Source organism: Chenopodium album, chromosome 9 (assembly GCF_948465745.1).
Source record: "Chenopodium album chromosome 9, dcCheAlbu1.1, whole genome shotgun sequence".
Lineage (NCBI taxonomy): Eukaryota > Viridiplantae > Streptophyta > Magnoliopsida > Caryophyllales > Amaranthaceae > Chenopodium > Chenopodium album.
The window spans coordinates 71,364,117-71,380,844 of NC_137842.1; the positions used below are offsets into that span (position 1 = coordinate 71,364,117).

At 34.8% G+C, this 16,728-nt stretch overlaps 1 pseudogene across 1 annotated transcript; it reads right to left on the reverse strand.

Annotated features, from left to right (window-relative positions):
- Window positions 1-10,679: 10,679 nt before the first annotated feature.
- On the reverse strand, window positions 10,680-15,660 carry LOC145559153 (F-box protein PP2-A12-like; annotated as a pseudogene). Its single transcript, XR_014092671.1, has 3 exons — window positions 13,293-15,660; window positions 13,085-13,198; window positions 10,680-11,479 (listed from the first exon to the last, which is right to left on the reverse strand). The product of XR_014092671.1 is annotated as an F-box protein PP2-A12-like (transcript).
- Window positions 15,661-16,728: the final 1,068 nt, after the last annotated feature.

Genomic DNA, 16,728 nt, shown 5'->3' on the forward strand with positions numbered 1-16,728 from the left:
TGGTTAAATTTTGCATGCATATACTACTAATTTGAGCCTTTATTATTATCGCCATAACCAAGATTTCGAGTTAAGAAATTTGGTATAATATCGCCATAAACAATCATACAAGAAATCAAACTATCATACCATAATCAAGTTCTGAATGCACTAAATTTGGTTCTTGATGAAACAACTGACCAACACAACTAATTGATTATACCTAAAAATGTGGTTAAATTTTGCATGCATATACGACTAATTTGAGCCTTTATTATTATCGCCATAACCAAGATTTCGAGTTAAGAAATTTGGTATAATATCGCCATAAACAATCATACAAGAAATCAAACTATCATACCATAATCAAGTTCTGAATGCACTAAATTTGGTTCTTGATGAAACAACTGACCAACACAACTAATTGATTATACCTAAAAATGTGGTTAAATTTTGCATGCATATACGACTAATTTGAGCCTTTATTATTATCGCCATAACCAAGATTTCGAGTTAAGAAATTTGGTATAATATCGCCATAAACAATCATACAAGAAATCAAACTATCATACCATAATCAAGTTCTGAATGCACTAAATTTGGTTCTTGATGAAACAACTGACCAACACAACTAATTGATTATACCTAAAAATGTGGTTAAATTTTGCATGCATATACGACTAATTTGAGCCTTTATTTATTATCGCCATAACCAAGATTTCGAGTTAAGAAATTTGGTATAATATCGCCATAAACAATCATACAAGAAATCAAACTATCATACCATAATCAAGTTCTGAATGCACTAAATTTGGTTCTTGATGAAACAACTGACCAACACAACTAATTGATTATACCTAAAAATGTGGTTAAATTTTGCATGCATATACGACTAATTTGAGCCTTTATTATTATCGCCATAACCAAGATTTCGAGTTAAGAAATTTGGTATAATATCGCCATAAACAATAATACAAGAAATCAAACTATCATACCATAATCAAGTTCTGAATGCACTAAATTTGGTTCTTGATGAAACAACTGACCAACACAACTAATTGATTATACCTAAAAATGTGGTTAAATTTTGCATGCATATACGACTAATTTGAGCCTTTATTTATTATCGCCATAACCAAGATTTCGAGTTAAGAAATTTGGTATAATATCGCCATAAACAATCATACAAGAAATCAAACTATCATACCATAATCAAGTTCTGAATGCACTAAATTTGGTTCTTGATGAAACAACTGACCAACACAACTAATTGATTATACCTAAAAATGTGGTTAAATTTTGCATGCATATACGACTAATTTGAGCCTTTATTATTATCGCCATAACCAAGATTTCGAGTTAAGAAATTTGGTATAATATCGCCATAAACAATCATACAAGAAATCAAACTATCATACCATAATCAAGTTCTGAATGCACTAAATTTGGTTCTTGATGAAACAACTGACCAACACAACTAATTGATTATACCTAAAAATGTGGTTAAATTTTGCATGCATATACGACTAATTTGAGCCTTTATTATTATCGCCATAACCAAGATTTCGAGTTAAGAAATTTGGTATAATATCGCCATAAACAATCATACAAGAAATCAAACTATCATACCATAATCAAGTTCTGAATGCACTAAATTTGGTTCTTGATGAAACAACTGACCAACACAACTAATTGATTATACCTAAAAATGTGGTTAAATTTTGCATGCATATACGACTAATTTGAGCCTTTATTATTATCGCCATAACCAAGATTTCGAGTTATGAAATTTGGTATAATATCGCCATAAACAATCATACAAGAAATCAAACTATCATACCATAATCAAGTTCTGAATGCACTAAATTTGGTTCTTGATGAAACAACTGACCAACACAACTAATTGACTAACATAATTAGATCGACTATCTGACTCTCTAACTAGACCCTATAAAATACCAATCAAATTTACTCCACTTCTGGGTTAATACCTCGATGATTCAGACCTTTTATAGCCTTCACATTCTTGAATTTCCAAGACCTTAGTTTCTCTGTTGTTGAACGATGTCGTACTCCACTTTTCCTCAAATTTTAAGTAAGCGTTCCTTTCTTGCAACATCAGACGCTGGAAATTTTTTATCTCTTCTTTCAACGTATCGTCGATAGTTCTCTTCAGCATTTCTTTTTCTCGAGCAACTTCGGAATGTTTTTGGAGAAAACGTATGAATTCGTGTAGATCAAAAATGGTTTTATTGTTGAAGTAATCTTTTATGCGATTTTTTATTTGATGTGTGATACGACTGAACCCCATATTTGATAGCCTGACAGGAACAATCAAGAACTACCTCAATGAACTAAGAACTGAAGAAAGAAAAAAGATAAAAGGTGAAATGTGAAACTGAAGAAATGAAGTTGTTAGTTGGGTATTTATAAATTAGTTGAGACTAAAGGATTAGAACCTGCGCGGGCAAAGCCCACATAATTTCTAGTCATGCCCGATAACCACTCCGGCACATCCACTTCGATGTTAATTACTCCCTCCGTGTTTTTTTTAGTGTTACATTTTGACCGGCATATAGTTTTAAACGATTTAATTGACTTAAGTAAAATAAGAGGTAAATGGGGTAGTTGGAGTATTAAAAAATTGTAAAAGAATATAGTGAGGTTAATAGTTTATTGAAAAATAATAAATATATGTAGTAAGAGGAAATATATACTACGTAATAAAAAAAAAAAAGTAATAGTGGATTTGGTTGGGAATTGTATATAATATTTTAATCTAGTTTTTTACCAAAAAAAAAAAAAAAAAAAAAAAAAAAAAAAAAAAAAAGTATAACACTTATTAAAACACGGCCGGATTTGATAAGTGTAACCCTTATTTAAAATAAGGAGGGAGTACAAGAACATACTTACTAACCATCCGTTGGATTTCTTTACTCTTTTTTGTTTTGTTTTTGATTAAAAAAAAAATGTGGAGAGCTTAACATAAGGAAAGAAGGAGCTACGAGTAAGCATTATTAGTGTGATTTGTAATAAAGCTGAGCAAAAGAAGAGTCACTATGAGATCTTGCTAGAGTCGTTCCGATATATTTTTTCAATTTTTTTTTTTTATTTATTTATTTTTTTTTGCAATTTGATTTGTGCAAATTTAGAGAATATTATTAGTGTTTTGAGGAAATGGATAAATTCGTAGTTGGTAATATTAATATTGTAATATATACGTGAGATATTGTAAATATATTTATATTAGAAAGATAAGATAATCGAAAATATTAAGGTTAGGTATCCGTATTCCTATTGTCTATATATATTGTAATGTAGCCGAAGAGAATAATAATAATTAAAAAAAACCTAAAGTTTACTATTTTTCAAAATAATAATAATTAAGAAACCTTAAGTTGGGTGGATTTGGGAAGGTGCTTTTTTTGTGGACAAGGGCAACGACCACAAGATCAATTGGCGACTAGAATTTGCAATGGATCGGATTTGGATCGGGTGGAGCTTCACCCGCATCCATCCATCATTCTAATTGCCCCATCCACATCCATCTGTCACCCGTTCACCCACCATCCATATCTATCCGTCCATCATCCGCGGATGAAACGGGTGGAGCGGATGACAAATGGATGAGTATTAAAGTGAAAAAAACTCACATAAACTTTAATTTACAGTTATTTATACTTCCTCCTTTTCTTTTTATTGCACCACTTACCATTTTAGGAAGTTTCATATTTATTGCACCATTTCTATTTTGGGCAACTTTTTACATATAAAGTTACCAATTTACCCTTACTTGTACTACATAATCAGCCCTTATAAACTGTTCTAACCATGATTAAAATTATTTAACAACATCAAATTGGCCCCTCCTTATATTCCCAAATCACCTTTTTTGTACAATCACGTGCTACGAAGAATTGGAGATATCCTCATAATATGATCTTTATCTTCTCTCTCCTATTTTTCCCCCAAATTTATTCAAGAACCCAGATCTAGGGTTCATACACCCCAAAATTAAATCCCACCACCAACATCAACCGGATTTTTCGCAGTACAATGCAATTACAAACCGAAAATTTTCATGTCGATCGACTCCGTATTCATGTTCTGTATTTGAGCTAAACTCAGGAGAGAGAAAATTTGAGCGAGAGCTTGCAAGAGATCCATGTAAAGTATTGATTTTTGTAAGTATCCATTCTTTTCTTTACAATTTCTAATTGTTGTTAGTGCTAGTGTTGAGCTCATGGAGTTGAGTATGGGGTTATGGCTTATGGGTTGATTACCTTGATTTAGGGGTTTAATGTAGTTTGGTTTTTTATTTAATTGTTTAATTTATTACAAGTATGCATTACTTTAATAGTTTTTTTTTTTTTTTTTATTAATAAAATGGATTGGAACTTTGGGCACGGTAGGGTTTGAAAGATCTAGGAGGGCGCGAGCTGATGCCATTATGGGGGGAAAGGTGAGAAAATTTGGTAGTATGAGAGAGAAAGGTAAAATGTCATAAGTGCCCTTGTTATTGCCAGGAAGAAAAATAATTAACAAAAAGTCAGTTGGGGGATTGGGGACCACTACATGGGTTTCTGCTTTTCTACAAGGGAATGCACGTGGGGTGGAAGGATCACATGGGAATTCTATTTGTAGAATTTTGGTTTGGCTCCAAAATTCAAATGAAATTATACCACCAAAATTGCTGAAAATTTAAACACCCACTAAAACTGAAAAATTTGAAAATTGAAAACATCTAACAAATTTCACAATACATCACCCTCACTTCAGTACTTCAATATAAAAGGGTTGAGTTATCAGAAAAAAAAAAAAAAAAAAAAAAACATTCTCTGAAACTTAATTTGTTAACATTCAAAGCATTAAGTTCAACTTTTTTTTTTTTTTTTTTTTTTAAAGTAGGAGCACTTTCACAACACACACATCACATAGAGCCTTTGTTTGTCATCACAACACACACAGCACATTGGGAATGGATGTTAAGGGACTTGAGGACCTTGAAGAGCTTTATAATCTCGAGCATTCTCAAGGCTTTCATGCAGATTTTGAGGTACTCTTTTCTTCTAAATCTGATAATGATAGCAATGTAGAATTAGATAATGATGCAAACCCAATAGTAGTAGTCATGGAATTAGAACATGATAATGTCGTATTAGAGAAAAACGGAAAGAAAACATTTGAATTAACTGATAAACAAAGGCAACATATTGTGCAAAAGCTTATTTTAGCACAAGAAGGAAAACGGTTTTGGCCAGGATGGAAATCTGTTCCAAAAGGTTCAATTAAAAACTTAGCAATTGAATAAAACGTAGATCGGTCCACTATTGGTAGAATTTGGGCTAAGGCAAAGAGCCAATTTGGGAGTAATATAGTGATTGATGTGTCTAGCCATAAAAGACAAAGAGGAAGAAAGAAATTAGAGTTTGACCCAGCTATTTTAGCAGCAGTACCAATTGAAAAAAGAACCACAATTAGAGGGTTAGTAGAAGCACTACACTTAAGCCACACAACAGTGTATAGGTTACTAAGGACTGGGATACTTAGGGCACACACAAACAGCATAAAACCATCACTTAAGCATCACCATAAAGTTAAATGAGCGCAATTTATCATGAATAGTATCATTCCAGGAATGGTAACTGAACTTCCTAAGTTTAGTGCAATGTATAACATGGTGCATATTGATGAAAAATGGTTTTATATGAGTGATAAGACTCAAAGATTTTATCTTTTTCCGTGGGAGGATGACCCATATAGAGCAACTCAAAGCAAAACATTCATGGAAAAGGTAATGGTAATGGCTGGGGCTGCTAGACCACATATTTCTAGTGATGGAGAAGTCTTTTGGGATGGAAAGCTTGGTGTTTTTTCTTTCACAGAACAGGTGGCAACAAAGAAAAATTCAAAGAATAGAGCTGCAGGCACTATTGAGACTAAGGCTTTACAGTCAATAATAACTAAATCCACCATCAGATCAATGTTAATTGATAAAATGCTTCCAGCAATCAGGTCAAAGTGGCCATTAGGAGCATGCAAGGAAATATGGATACAACAGGATAACGCTAGGCCTCATATAAGTCCAAATGACACAGAATTCTTAGAAGTTGCAACCAAGGATGGTTTCAATATCAAGCTTATTAATCAGCCAGCACAAAGTCCGGACTTGAACATTCTTGATTTGGGTTTTTTTGCAGCTATTCAGTCACTACAGTATAAAGAATTTTCGAGAACATTTGAAGAGTTAAATGGAGCAATTGAAAATGCATATAATGCATATGATCCAAAGTCTTTGAATCACACTTGGATGCACATGCAATATTGTATGCTTGAAATACTTCAGATAAATGGAGGAAATGGTTATAAAAATCCTCACAAGGGAAAGAAAAAGTTGGAAAGAATGGGACTCCTTCCTGTTCAAATTGAAGTACCGACTGAATTGATGCTTGAAGGTCAAAGTTTCTTAGATCAAGGACATATTGATGTCAATATTACCCACCATGGTAATAATGAACACAATATGACTCAAGGGAATTGAGATCAGATTTGAAAGCAATGGCATTTTGAGAGCTTTACTAGTAGAAGAATGATAACTTGAAAGCAACTGCATTTTTTGGGAGGTTGCAAGTTCAAATCATGTTTGATTGTAAAACCATTAATTATATTTTGGGGGCTGTAAATTCAATTCAGTTTGGTTGTTAAACTTGACTCAAGGATGTAAGTACATGCAGTTAGCTAGATAAATATTTGTACATGCATAATTTTTTGCTTAGATCACATGTGCATCTGAAATTTAAATTCCATGTTAGTATTAGTCTAAGTATATTGTAACTAGATCATGGAAGTCTTTTGCAAATGTAAGTGGTGACTATGAATGAAGCAATACTTTAGTAAAAAATATTTTTAATTCATCATTTTTAATGATTACATTCCAAGGGAGGGTATGCATGTATCAATATATATTTCTCAAATTTGGCTAATCACGTAAAGCATACAAAAAATTACATTAGTACTTATAATGAGGGGTTTAATAGATCATACCAGGTTTTTGAGTAGCATCCGAGTCATAATTATCAGGAGTTTGAGTGGCATCCGAGTCATAATTATCAGGAGTTTGAGTGGGATCCGAGTCATGATTATCGGGAGCTTGGGTGGCATCCGAGTCATCCAAGGCTAAACTATCAGGACTTTGAATGGCATCTGTGTCATCGGCAAGGGAAGTTACAGGTTCAAACTGAGTCTCCTTGGGCACATACCTTACTTGTCTTTTCTCACCGGTGTTCCAAATATGTTCCGGTGTATCAGGAACTTCAAGTCCTTCTAAATTTTGAACTTGATTGGATGGAGTAGAAGGAGAGCTTTGATGTGGACAATGTTTGGAGATAACATCATCTTCATCACTAGAACTTTCAAGATGGTATGCTTTTCTCTGTCTTTTACGCTTTGCCCGCGCTTCTTCATCTAATGATGCTTCTGAATAAAAAACATCCTCCCCACAAGGCTGACTCTTTGGGATGCATTCTCAAGAATCATCTACTTAGGGCCTGTTCCGATTGACTGAACTCAGCTGAACTGAACTGAACTGAACTGAACTCAGCTGAACTGAACTGAACTGAACTGAACTGAACTCAGCTGAACTGAACTGAACTGAACTGAACTGAAATGAACTGAAATGAATATTTTATAAGAAAAGGAAATTAGGAGCTGAACTGAACTGAACTGAACTGAACTGAATTGAGTTGAACTGAACTGAACTGAACTGAACTGAACTCAGCTGAACTGAACTGAACTGAACTGAATTTCAACGTAAGAGAACAGGCCCTTAAGTCATCACTTTCTTCAAACTATTAAAGTAATGCATACTTGTAATAAATTAAACAATTAAATCAAAAACCAAACTACATTAAACCCCTAAATCAAGGTAATCAACCCATAAGCCATAACCCCATACTCAACTCCATGAGCTCAACACCAGCACTAACAACAATTAGAAATTGTAAAGAAAAGAATGGATACTGACAAAAATCAATACTTTACATGGATCTCTTGCAAGCTCTCGCTCAAATTTTCTCTCTCCTGAGTTTAGCTCAAATACAGAACATGAATACGGAGTCGATCGACATGAATATTTTCGTTTTGTAATTGCATTGTACTGCGAAAAATCCGGTTGATGTTGGTGGTGGGATTTAATTTTTGGGTGTATGAACCCTAGATCTGGGTTCTTGAATAAATTTGGGGGAAAAATAGGAGAGAGAAGATAAAGATCATACTTCCTCCGTTTTTTTTATTATTGCACCATAGGGGTTGGGTACAAATAGTTTGGTAGTGGAAAAAAGTAAGAGAGAGAAAGGTAAAAATACAAAATTGCCCATGTGACATATTAACAAACCAAAAAGTAAATGTGAAAAAACAAGGGTATGTTGGGTATTTGTAGTGTGAATACAAATAATTTTTTTCCTAAAGAGGAAATGGTGCAATATTTGTGAAACTTTCTAAAATGGCAAATGGTGTAATAATAAAAGAACAGAGGAAGTATTATGAGGATATCTCCAATTCTTCATAGCACGTGATTGTACAAAAAAGGTGATTTGGGAATATAAGGAGGGGCCAATTTGATATTGTTAAATAATTTTAATCATGGTTAGAACAGTTTATGTACAAGTAAGGGTAAATTGGTAACTTTATATGTAAAAAGTTGCCCAAAATAGAAATGGTGCAACAAATATGAAACTTCCTAAAAAGGTAAGTGGTGCAATAAAAAAAACGGAAGAAGTAATATATTGTTTGAAAAATTAATTTGCAACAAAAAAAAAAAAAAAAAAAAAAAAAAAAAAAAAAAAACAAATATTTTCTTGTACATTTCATAAATTTCCAGCGCCACGCTGGCCGGCGACTACCTCTCTCCCGGCGCCGGCGGCCCCACCCTTCCCTTAACCATTCCCACTTCCCCCTTCCCGTTCATTCCCTCCCTGACCCTGAGTCCTTATCAGCCCCTCCACCCCAATTCGACAACCCTAGTATCCCCAATTCCCGTTATACCCCTCTCCCTTCCCGCCGTTCCGTCAACCCTATTAGCCCGGTTCAGTCGGATTTCCCAGGTTTGTGGGTAATTAGGTGGGTTTTCGTGGTTGTTGGAGGGTTTCAATGGTTGTGCGGGGCTCATCGTCCGCCGTGAAGGTTTTCGGCAACAATATTGTGGGAAAGCGAGAATGGGGAAAAAGGAGGGGTGGGGTTGCCGCCGCCGAGGGAGGGGCGCTGTTTGCTGGCCTCCGGAAAGGGGGGCTGGCCGGCTGGCAGTGTGGGTGGTGAAGGGGCGGCTTAGGATTTTTTTTTTTTAAAGAAAACCTTTTATTTAGTAATTAAATATTGTTTAATTATAGTTATACATTTAATTAAAATCAATAAATTATTTTTTATTATAAAATGATCTGTTTGGTATGTTTTAGGTCATTTGACCTATTAAAATAAAATACCTTTAATAGTTGACTTATTATGAGTTAAAGGAAAAGTTGGCTTGTTATGAGCTAACAAGCATAAAAATTGACTTATTACTTTTCCTAACAATAGCAATAATAATAATAATAATAATAATAATAATAATAATAATAATAAATTGGGGCCCAGCGTGGGCTTGTAACAAAAGTATTAAAAAACAAAATTGATAACAACTCATAAAAAAGTAGAGAATATTCTCAAATGATAATACATTAAAATAAAAATAAGCTATTAATTTTGAAGACTCCAAAAAAAAAAATGAAGCGGACCACTTTCAGTGTTAGTATCTGTATTTCTGTAGAGGTACTATTTTAGACGCTTTATAAGCCTCAGCACCCACACAATAAAGACCGAACAAGGCGGCGAGACAAATATTGGCAACGGCAGGGTTGCCAGGTTGATAGATCCTATAGCCTATATACGCAACAGACATGCCGCTGCACCCGGCGATAAGAATATCATCCATAATAGACCTCTTGTTACCACGTAATTTATAGACAACGTTCTTTAATAAGCCCTCTAACAAGGTCGTTGCCCCAAATAAAAGGCCTGTTTGATTCGCATCTACTTTCGGGGCTAACAGGGCCGATTTTAAACATTTCGTCTTAGATAAACGCTGGAGGCGGTATCTTTTTTCTTCTTCCCAGTATAATTCCATAAGATTGAATGGATAGTTAACCATATACCATATAATGGACTTATCCAATGCTTCCCCTACTATTTCTGTGCCCGATAACCAACCCGGATATCTGCTTGCTTGAAAACGATAACCTTAATTCTCTCGTATAGGCTAAGAGTTGGATTATTCATTATTATGGTTTTATCAATATCTAACACCTCAAACTCACAATATTTTACGGGTACTATTACTATGCTTTTTTCTAATGTTCAATACTCTTATTTATAGCCACAATATGCCTTTCTAGAAGAGCTAGTCCGGATAGAATTCAAATATTATCTTCAACAATAAATTAGAAAACTTATCATAAATTCATAATAGCTACCCTTATCATAAAATTATTGTTATTATCAATGGTTTGGCATATATTTAGGAAATATTATTTGATTTGGGAATATCTAGATTTATTAGGATATTATTTCCATAACTTATCTCCGTTCAAAAAAATATAAAAAAATTCCATAACTTATCTTTGGTAGCTAGCAGTATGTGTTTGCATAGGTTTAGGAAACTAAGCACAAGATTGTATTATAAAGATTCACCTCTTGAGATTAATGAAAGCAAGTCAGAGTTTACAATTTCACAGGCAAGCTTTCCTATAAGACCCAGGGACTATATCGTACATCACATATCTAGACCAATGTGACTTGTATTTGACGATCGCAAGATCTAACCGCAGTATTCCCTATCGCAGTCTGATTGAGTGCAGGGTCATATCCAAGTCCCAGTACATGCCAGCTTCGATCTAGTGAATAGGTCAGATTGTAGAAAGTGATTACTGATTAGTCCAGGCGGCAACGAGCCTAGCTTCAACATTTATTATGCAAAGCAAGTAGCCAATAGAACATAAAGTTCACAACATAGCTTTAACACAGTTGTGTCCTTTCTACAACAACAAACTTACTAAACCTAGGATGATGACTACGCCCTTCAAAACGCTTCAGCCTCTCCTTGAATGTACTAGGGTATATCACTAGAGTCTACACTCTACACATATACCGCCTTTGGTGTCGGTGCAATCTATCTGCACATCACAAACTTCATTTGGGTAAAGCCACTGCCCTGGACCTTCCAGGATACATTGAGCGAAACTGCTGTCATTCAGAAGTTGAGAGCTGGAATCGGACAGGCTTGACACACCACCCATTGATCTGCTCGGTGTCACATAGTCAGCGCCTGAACTTCTTGTAGGGTTGGCCAAGTTACTTGAAGAAAACACTGCAGGTTCCTTTGTGAAACGGGAACTCCACCTTCCCATTGATCTCAAACCACCATATCTGTTGAAGATAAGCGGAGAGAACCTGGTATCATACAGAAGGAAAACTCAAATCAATAAATAGTTGCTAGACAAAAAGTCTATTAAACAAATAATAAACCACAATAATTATCTAATTATTCTTTAGTCAGTGGAAAGGGAAAGACGGATAAAGCCTAAGATATTTCATCAGAAAACCCACAATATTTAAGCAGTGGTAAGGAGAAACAACAACTTGATATGTAACCCTAAATTGACTAGTTGCACGTACAAAACATTCAATTTTGAACTCTACACTAATTTAGGATAATCCTACACATGACACCAAGTGAACCAACCTCTATACAGCAAGAGGACATTGATAGTTGCATTCATGTGTTATGAGCATGTTGCAACATCTAGACAACCCAACGAGTACTACAAATAAATAATAATGAGCTCGAAATAATGAAAGATGAATAAGCCACATATTACATGGTTCCAAATATTTTCATAGGAAGGTGAACAATCAAAGGGCATTAAAGAAGTATAAGCCACATTATATGGTTCTGCAGTGGACTTGAGGGAACAGGACGAAATTTCAGTCACTATAGAGTGTGGTGAAATGAGGTGACTGTTCTGAAATTAAAGCAGTACAAGACAAAGTTCATTAAGTATTAGGGTCCTTGTAATGAGGGGAGGCTGGGTATAAAAAGGATAGTAATGAAATAGGATGTTTTGTGATATTCATATTAGAGTAGTAGTAGCAGTAGTGTTCTCCAAGGTTCAACCTTTCAGTGAAGCCCTTAGCTTATTGTAGCCGTTACTTTCAAGTATCAATCAAACGAATCCCAAGCTTTCCTCTATTCTTATTTCACTGTTTCATTTAAGTTAACCAAATCATCTAGTCTATAGCAGGTTCCAAACATCTTCATCGGACCATGAACAATCAAAGAGAATGAAAGATATATAATACACATATATGGTCCCAAATAGTTTCATAAGGAAAACAATAAAAAAACATATGCTGAGGAGTGAAGTCTATATACCATGAAAAACATGCATCTACATCAAAGAATAAAACCAAAATGTTGAAAAGAATTCTGGAGCTCTAAACTCAGGCATCCAACATTTGAGCCCTAAGGCAAAATTAATATACATTGTACTAAATCCCCTTGGTAAAAATTTCCACCTTCATAAGACTAATAACATTCTCTTTTAAGGATTTCGCAAGACTCGGTTGTCAGGGAAAAAAAGCAAAGCCTAGACAGACATATTAACGATAGAAAACCACCTAAAAACATCAACATCATCCATAGAAAATCACCCACTCCATTGCTACACAAAAATATCAATGTCATATCTAAGGCCGAACTATAGATGACACAAAAGGTTCCCAACTTCCACCAATAGTTTCACTAAACCTTAGTTTTGATATCATGACAAGGAAACCCAACAAGCATAAGTCCATATCACTAAAACATGCAGATCTCAATACCAATAAACCAAATTCAATAAACAAATTATGTTTTTAAATTGGTTCAGACACCAGAAAAAGGGCAAAGAAATAATTTGGACAATTCAAATCAAATCACAGCCACATACGAACCAATCCTAATAATTGATAAAAACCCTAGCAACAACAGTTCAAATCACAAACATGAATAGTACAAACAAGCAAAAAAACTTCTCACCAAGATTCCCGTGTAGGAATGTGGCTCCAATATCTTCGATCATTAATACCATTTATTGATAAACCCTTAGCAAATATATCAAATTCCCCTTATACTCTTATCAAGACACGCCATCTGCACAAATAGACAACAAACAAACAAAACTAAAATCCCAAACAAAAAAACCAAATTAAATTCCCAAAAATATGAAATAAAAAATAAAACCAACCTTTTTGCCGTCATCAATGGAATTTAATTGAGATAAACTGGCTAAAATTTCCTTTTTAAAAGAGTATGCAGGAAGATTATCATTTTCACCATCTTCATCAAAGATTTTCTCAACAATCTGGTAATAATTTGATTCCCAAACAAAATCAGCAGATGAAGCCCCACAAAAAGCCTTGTTCAATTTCGCCAAACTGCAGATATCATTCAGGTCTAAATTCATCAACACCATCGCAACACAGCTTTCTGCCTTTCTGGCAAATTCCCAAGACCCGTTTTCTTCTGCTGTAAGGTTGACCTGTTAGCAGATTCCTTCCTAAGAGCCAAACACATTCTGAAAAACCGATAACTGGGTCACTTTTTTCCGACGAAATAGCTTATGGGGTGTTAAAAACTTTTGATCCTAAATTAATTCCTTAGGTTCAGACCTCTCCTAAACTAAAGGGAATGTTAAAAGGGAAACCACGAGAACCCCCAACAGCCAAACAAAATTTGAGATATTTATCTAGGTATAGCTATGAACTAATGTTTAAGATGGACAGTGTGCAATAAAGTCCAAAATCGTCAGACCCGTCTACTTCTTTGCTTCTTCATACTTGGCTTCAGCTCTGATGTGGAACTACCACCTGAAGTGCCACCAGAACTGCCCGACATATGTTCTCCAATCTTTGAAACAGCCTTGTTAGCAACACCAGTCTTGATCTCCTCAAAGTTGTCCTTCAGGAGAGGATTCAATGCTGCTCATAGCTCGATCAGTGTTCCGCATCATTCACGTATGAACTCAGGATCTCTTGCAGTTTATAAGATCTACCTGAGAAAACTAGGGTCGTTCAATATATGAGCTAGCTCTGGATTCCAATCAATGATGTCACAAATCTGAGGACTCATAATCAGGCTTCGCATAAGATCTGGATTATTCATCTTCCCCCCCCCCCCCCCCCCAATTGCCCCAATGCCAGGCATGTTTTCTGGTCTGTCTATGCCCAAAAATTCATAATCAATACATAATTATCACTTCATTATCCTGATGCTAAACAAAGTAAGCATACCCATTATCCTCATGAAGTGTGTTAACTCATACATCATTGGAATCCCAAAACAAAGGGTGTTCCTTATTGCCATTTTGGCATGTCCAACCAAAATCAACAAAGTTATTTGAAAGTTTATCAAAGTCTTATCACAATATATATCAGCAAACAATCACCTTTTACTTTGCATAAATACCATAAAACGACATGTATATCAGGAAAACATTACAATATAATCAGACATGGTATAGATATATAATTTCCTTAAACTAAAACCTTCTTTTAGCCATTTTAGATTTGGTAATTGGTTTTGAACTAATCAAACATATATCTAGACATGCACATCTCCTGTGATGGGTAGGTTCACAAGGCTAAAAAAGGTTGATTTCTTCCCCTTTTTATTTTCCTGATAACCCAATCTTCCCACTCATCCCAACACCTTAGTTAATAATTACTAAATTTACACCCTAGAGTAGCAGAACAACTGAATAGGATGTTCTGTAACGATGTTCAATTCAAAGCAAATATTATCATTCGAATAAAGTACATGTCATGTAACCAAACTTTTTAATGATATTCAATTCAATGCAAAGACTCTCATTCCTGAATCAACTTCTTAACAAATTAACCTGAAATTTGAAAAGGTTACTTTGCATGTTACACAGAACATGGTTACAAACAGTTTAATCAGGTATTCCTAACAATTCCACAGCTCATTCCTCATAGTGTTGTCTAGCCACTTTAAGTCATTTTCTACTGTTGCAGCTTATGCCAGTAAGAACATAATGTTGTTTCTACCAAATTGAATGACGAGGTAATGGAGTCATAAACACATTAGTGGCTTCATAAACACATTAGATTCTCCACCAGAATTGGTCAATCTAAAAGTGATCAAGAAGCAAATTCCATTACGACCAATACCTTTCATCACCTAAATAGAAAATTTCAAAACATAATCAAACCAAAGTTGAAATTCAATACAACATTGGCAATTGTGTCCACAAATCAATTAACAAGCAATAAAACAAAGAAAATTCAATAATAATTAGATAGTACGGAATACCATCCTTATCTTAAATCTTAGTTTACCATTGGCAATTGATATCAAACTTTTGCTTAATAAAGTGAAAATAAGATGAATTGGAGCTCAACACTGACGATCCTTGCACACACCTGAGACCGCAATAATAGCATCGCATTCTGATTCAACCATCTTAAAACCCATCCTACGCACAAGTCCCCTCACCCTACCCACCCTCAATTTTCCCTCTCTCGACTCGGAGAACAGCTCCAAGCCCAGCCACCCTACCATCAAGCATAGCCGCATCGGATTTAATGCGAACTCGACCAAAGGTGAAATTCTTGACTTGCGGGTTGGTTTGAAAGGGTCAGACGCATGATAAATTGGGCTTAGGGTTTGACTGTTTTTTCTTTTCCTAACAATAGCAATAATAATAATAATAATAATAAATTGGGGCCCAGCGTGGGCTTGTAACAAAAGTATTAAAAAACAAAATTGATAACAACTCATAAAAAAGTAGAGAATATTCTCAAATGATAATACATTAAAATAAAAATAAGCTATTAATTTTGAAGACTCCAAAAAAAAAAATGAACCGGACCACTTTCAGTGTTAGTATCTGTATTTCTGTAGAGGTACTATTTTAGACGCTACACAATAAAGACCGAACAAGGCGGCGAGACAAATATTGGCAACGGCAGGGTTGCCAGGTTGATAGAGCCTATAGCCTATATACGCAACAGACATGCCGCTGCACCCGGAGATAAGAATATCATCCATAATAGACCTCTTGTTACCACGTAATTTATAGACAACGTTCTTTAATAAGCCCTCTAACAAGGTCGTTGCCCCAAATAAAAGGCCTGTTTGAGTCGCATCTACTTTCGGGGCTAACAGGGCCGATTTTAAACATTTCGTCTTAGATAAACGCTGGAGGCGGTATCTTTTTTCTTCTTCCCGGTATAATTCCATAAGATTGAATGGATATGTAACCATATACCATATAATGGACTTATCCAATGCTTCCCCTACTATTTCTGTGCCCGATAACCAACCCGGATATCTGCTTGCTTGAAAACGATAACCTTTCCGCTCTGGTAAAGGATTATTCAGATAACTTTTCAGCTCGCGTTCTCTGGTAATTGATGGCTTGAACATCTCGTATCTAATTCTCTCGTATAGGCTAAGAGTTGGATTATTCATTATTATGGTTTTATCAATATCTAACACCTCAAACTCACAATATTTTACGGGTACTATTACTATGCTTTTTTCTAATGTTCAATACTCTTATTTATAGCCACAATATGCCTTTCTAGAAGAGCTAGTCCGGATAGAATTCAAATATTATCTTCAACAATAAATTAGAAAACTTATCATAAATTCATAAT